The 5,518-nt window shown below is 41.1% G+C and overlaps 1 pseudogene across 1 annotated transcript; it reads right to left on the bottom strand.

The window, feature by feature from the left end:
- Nucleotides 1-2,696: 2,696 nt before the first annotated feature.
- Nucleotides 2,697-4,158, bottom strand: LOC143596620 (epoxide hydrolase 2-like; annotated as a pseudogene). Its single transcript, XR_013146741.1, has 3 exons — nucleotides 3,629-4,158; nucleotides 3,058-3,302; nucleotides 2,697-2,981 (listed from the first exon to the last, which is right to left on the bottom strand). The product of XR_013146741.1 is annotated as an epoxide hydrolase 2-like (transcript).
- Nucleotides 4,159-5,518: the final 1,360 nt, after the last annotated feature.

The raw sequence follows: 5,518 nt of genomic DNA, 5'->3' as shown, positions 1-5,518 counted from the left end.
ACTGGAGAGGAAGAAAACCCTCACTAAGTCACATAAGAGTGTTTGGCTGTGTTGCTCATGTGAAGAAGTTGTCGAACCATGTAACTAAGCTAAGTGACAGAAGTGAGGCAATGGTTTGGGAATTGAGGAGGGAAGCAAAGCCTATCGGCTTTACAACCCTATCACAAATAAGATCATAGTGGGTCGTGATGTAATTTTGAAGAAACAAAAACATGGGCTTGGGGAAAGGAGCTAATTTCCCAACCCACTAGCAAAGCTGATTGGGTAGAGATGAGTTTAAGATTTGGACCCACATATGACAGTCCAGTTGAAAGTATTGGAGGTCAAGACCCCACATCACCAAAAACCCCTAAATCACCTAACCATCTAGTTGATTCCACAAGAACGCACAACTCGGCTCTTTCTGCTCCATATTCACCGCAAAAGCAAAGGAGCAATACTTCATCGACTGATGCAACGTCTTTCGATCACACACCCTTTCAAGGGTTTCGATCGATTAAAGGCATCTATCAAGATACGACGGCGATGAACGAAAATGAAGTACAAGCCATTTATGATCAAGAGTTGTTGTTGCTGGATGACGAACCCACAACATACGAAGAAGCATATCACTATAATGATTGGAACAAGGCAATGGAGGCTGAGATAGAGTCAATTAAAAGGAACCAGACCTGGACCTTGACAGAATTACCAGTGGGTCACAAACTGATAGGCCTGAAATGGGTCTATAAATTGAAAAAGGACGCAGAAGGTAAAGTTACAAAGTACAAAGCGCGATTGGTCGCGAAAGGGTATGTTCAAAGAAAGGGGGTTGATTTTGAAGAAGTGTTCGCTCCCGTGGCCAGGTTAGAAACAATACGTTTTTTATTATCGTTGGCAGCCAAAGAAGGATGGATTGTGCATCACCTTGATGTAAAATCTGCATTTCTTAATGGAGATTTGCTAGAGGAAGTGTATGTTGTACAGCTTGAAGGTTTCATTCTGAAAGGGGAAGAACATAAGGTGTACAGACTCAAAAAGGCACTTTATGGGCTGAGACAAGCTCCGAGGGCTTGGAATGCTCGCCTAGATCAATCACTCAAAGATCTTGTTTTCACTCGGTGTGCTCAAGATCACGCGGTGTACAGAAGCAAGAGTTTAAATTCTCTTCTTATTGTAGGGGTCTATGTTGATGACCTTATTGTAACCGGGTCAAATGAGTTGGAGGTTAGAAAGTTCAAAGAGAGAATGATGAAGGTGTATGAGATGAGTGACTTGGGGTTATTAGCATATTACCTGGGAATTGAGGTAAATCAGGGTCCAGATGGGATAACCTTGAAACAATCCGGTTATGCCCGAAAGATTTTGAAGTCAGCCGGGATGGAAAACTGTAATGCATCGAAGTGGCCGATGCATCCAAAGTTGCAGCTAATGAAAGATGAGAATGGTGAGTGTGCGGACGCAACAATGTATCGTAGTCTCATCGGGAGTCTACGCTACCTACTCCACACAAGGCCTGATTTGGGATACTCAATTGGAGTGTTGAGTAGGTTCATGGAGAAACCAAAGGTGTGTCATTTCCAAGATTTAAAACAAGTGTTACGATTCGTAAAAGGGACGATCGGTGACGGGTTAAAGTACAAAAGAGGAGGCGATGGTAAGCTGTTGGGATATAGTGATAGCAGCCATGGTACTGATGTCGAAGATCGAAGAGGTACTTCGGGTATGGTGTTTTATTATTCAAATAGTCTTATCACATGGGCTTCGCAAAAACAGAGAACTGTGGCGCTAAGCTCGTGTGAAGCAGAGTTCATGGCTGCTACATCAGCTGCGTGTTAGGCAATATGGCTGAAAAATTTATTAAATGAACTAATAGGAGAAGAGCCTCAACGGGTGAATTTATTGGTTGACAATGAGTCTGCTATTGCTTTAATGAAGAATCCCGTGTTCCACGGAAGGAGCAAGCATATAGACACCAAGTATCATTCCATTAGAGAGTGTATTGAACGGGGACAGATCTGTGTACAACATGTAAGTGGGAAGCTTCAGAAGGCCGACATTTTGACAAAAGCTTTACCTCGGATTAAGTTTGGCGAAATGAGAAATCTGATGGGAATGAAGGACCTTGGAGGCCCGAGTCAACATTAAGGGGGAAAATGTTAACTAATGTTTGGCTCGGTCTCAGTTGGTGACTAAGCAACAGGTGGTTACCAGGTAATTAGCATATTGACCGAGTATTCTGGAAAGAACGTGGGAGTATCCGACACATTCACAACATGGAGTACATGGGAACATGGAACTTGGAGGCTACGTATTTTTTACTCTTTATAAGCATTTAGCAATTTCTGTTTTTAGTTAAGTTTTTTCCCATTCAGTATTTTATCTTCATTGTAATCGTACTTTGAGTTTAATATAAACCAGAAAATTGTCCCAAAACCAAGTGTGTTACCAGTTCTTGATCTCTGATTTTACCAACACGAGCTAATATCCAATTATTGACTTTATACATACAAAATATTTTTATCTAATAGTGAATTCATACACGATTAATAAAGCTATCAAGGGATTTGAAATATGAAATCTAGAACTATTAGTTGCACGCCAAACATTATTTTGTATATCTGTGCTTTAATGCACCGAAAGTACACAAGTGGCATTCAAGTCCATTCAATACCCTTAGTTAAGGACAAAAGCCAAGGCTTAAAAGGACAATAAGACATTGTTAGACGATTGACAGAATTGAGTAAATAGAAAATCAAAATTTTCTAAAAAACTCGATTATGTGCTTGTTAATCTCATCAGGCTTCTCTTGGTTAATGAAGTGTCCTACACCTTCCATCACCACAACTTCCTCCAACAATGGAACATCATTCTGAAACCCACCATTTTTTAGGTAGCCTTTCACGCCCGGCATATGGTACACCAAGTCCAAGTCCCCGGTGATAAACTTTGTTGGCACATTCACTTTTGCACCGTCCCATGGCGCAGTTAGCTCCCAGTTCCTGTATATTTACAAGCAAGAAATTAAACCTAACATATGCATAAACTATTTTGCATATATATACAACTAAATCTTACAATCCAATGACTCAATAGTAATTAAGTCCACCCGAAATTCCAGCCTTTTCGAGTTTGCAAGCAAAGTATGCAACATCTTCTTCTGACAACCAAGATGGCAAGGAAACTTTGGCATCATTAGGGGAATGTTTAAATTCTTTTTCTTTAGTGAAATAATATGGTTCAGGTTCTCGGAATGTCAAGAACTTTTTCACAAATGTTTTAGTGCCCATTCGAGCTACCTCTGCTTCGAAGTCTCCAGGTTCCTACACACATATATGCAAAGTGATTGGTATATATATGTGTGTGTGAATTAAAAACTATTACTCCCTCCGTCCCATTATAAGTGTCTTAGTTTGATTTTTCAAGTCTTTATTGTTTAACTTTGACCGACAATATTTTTGTTTGTATTATAGAATACTTGATGTAAAATATATGAATGGATTGGGTTTTAAATGTATTTTACATTGATATAATTTTCATCAAGTATTATATGACACGAAAAAAAATATTTACAGTCAAGGTTTCAAAAGAAAGACTTGAAAAGTTAAACTATGACACTTATAATGGGACGGATGGAGTAGTTTATTACCTTAAACCTGACCATGTAATAATCCTCCCCATACACAGCTCTTAACATTTGGACCATGTCTCCTTTTGGGTTCCTACGAATAAACGGCACGCTTAGATTTAATAAAGCTTTGACTCTATCTGGCCTAAACAAGCATAAGTTCCAAGCAATGCTTGCACCCCAATCATGACCTACAACAAACACCTTTTCACCTTCACTTGTGATGGCATCAAGAAGCCCAATCAAGTCACCCACCAAATGGTAAATGGTGAACTTGGTGTGATCGTCGACTGGGGCACCTGTTGTGTCACCATAGCCACGAAGGTCTGGTGCCACGGCTCGGTAACCATGATCGGCTAAATAGACGATCTGGTGGCGCCAGGAGTACCATAACTCGGGAAAACCATGGAGGAATAGTACTAGAGGACCTTGACCCTTTTCGGCTATGTGGATGTTGATCCCATTCACACTTATGGTCTTGTGCTCTATCCCTTCCATACTGTTGAGTATGAAGTATGAACCATGTGCCACTTTGGTTCATGTTATATATATTTATTTATATAGCTTCAATTAACCGTCAAGAAATGTGGACGGCTGTCAGCTCTGGAAAGCAAGGGCATACTATAAGAATACATGCTCCTTTATATATGTTACTTCTTTTCATTTCATTGTAATTTAACGCATATTTTTTATTGCCATATGTCGTGCATGCATATTGAAGAGGTATGTACCCGCCTCAACATCGAGCGAGGCGGGTCAACCCACAAGATATATACAAGACGTTAGAAATCAAAGATATCATCAAGGCACAAAGCCAAAACTTATGCTCAAGCATCACATGCTTGCACATATCACATATGCTCAAGCATCACATATGCTCACGCATCACATGTGCTCATGCATCACATATGCTCGCGCGTATCACATGCTCACGCATCATATATGCTTATGCATATCACATCGTGCGTGGCGCATCCGCGCGCGGCGCATATCACATGCTCGCGCATCATACATGCCCACCCATATCACAGTTGCGCATGGCGCAGCTGCGCGTGGGGCATCCGCGCGTGACGCGTATTACATGCTTGTGCGTATCGCATCTGCGCATGAAATATCTGCGCGTGAGAATAAAGAGAAGACCTCGCGCATCCTCAGGATGGGCGCATATCACACATGCACATAGTCAACCTCGTCCTTATCCAAATCAGGATTAGGGCAACTTTGATTGTGCACGTCAGACAACCTTCCAGAAGGTATATTTTTAAGGAATGAGAATATGCTGATGTTGACAGCTGCCAAATGAAAGGTCGACAACTCAGCATGACACATGTGCTACCACGTGATTACAACCAACGAGAAAGCGCCAGGTGTCCCAAAGGACACGTGGCGCAAATCGATTGGAGGAGGCCAACGAAACCCTAATTTGGTTTTAGCTCAATCAGTGGAAACCCTAGCACTATAAATACATCATAACGTACACAGTTACAACACATTGATTCACATTGAAGCATATTCAATTACATTCACTGACAGGCAGCCCTAGTCAGTTACTTTCTCATACACAGAGAGACAATCAGAATAATCATACAGAGTAACATACAGTATTCAGCTATTAAGCAATACTCTCCCAATTCCCTTACTCACACATTATTATCTTCTCCTACACATACTTATTCTCACGCCGGAGGGTTACCCCAAAGAGGACCCCTCTGTCCCTTTCTGAGGGGTAAGTAACGGCGCTGTTCGTTTTGTAGGTGGAAGAACATTGATCCAGACGAACCATCGGTGAAATAGTATAATCACTCCCGAGGAAAGTAGATCTGCTACCAGTGAGTAGATCCACATTTCTTCATTGGCGCCATCCACTGTTACAAACGGCAATCAGATCTAATCAGATCTACAAAAAAAAAA

Source organism: Bidens hawaiensis, unplaced genomic scaffold (assembly GCF_021521415.1).
Source record: "Bidens hawaiensis isolate Kalapana, Puna unplaced genomic scaffold, B.hawaiensis_p1.1 tig00046767_1, whole genome shotgun sequence".
Lineage (NCBI taxonomy): Eukaryota > Viridiplantae > Streptophyta > Magnoliopsida > Asterales > Asteraceae > Bidens > Bidens hawaiensis.
Note: the sequence above shows the minus strand (reverse complement) of the source record. Positions and strands in the feature narration are given on the sequence as shown.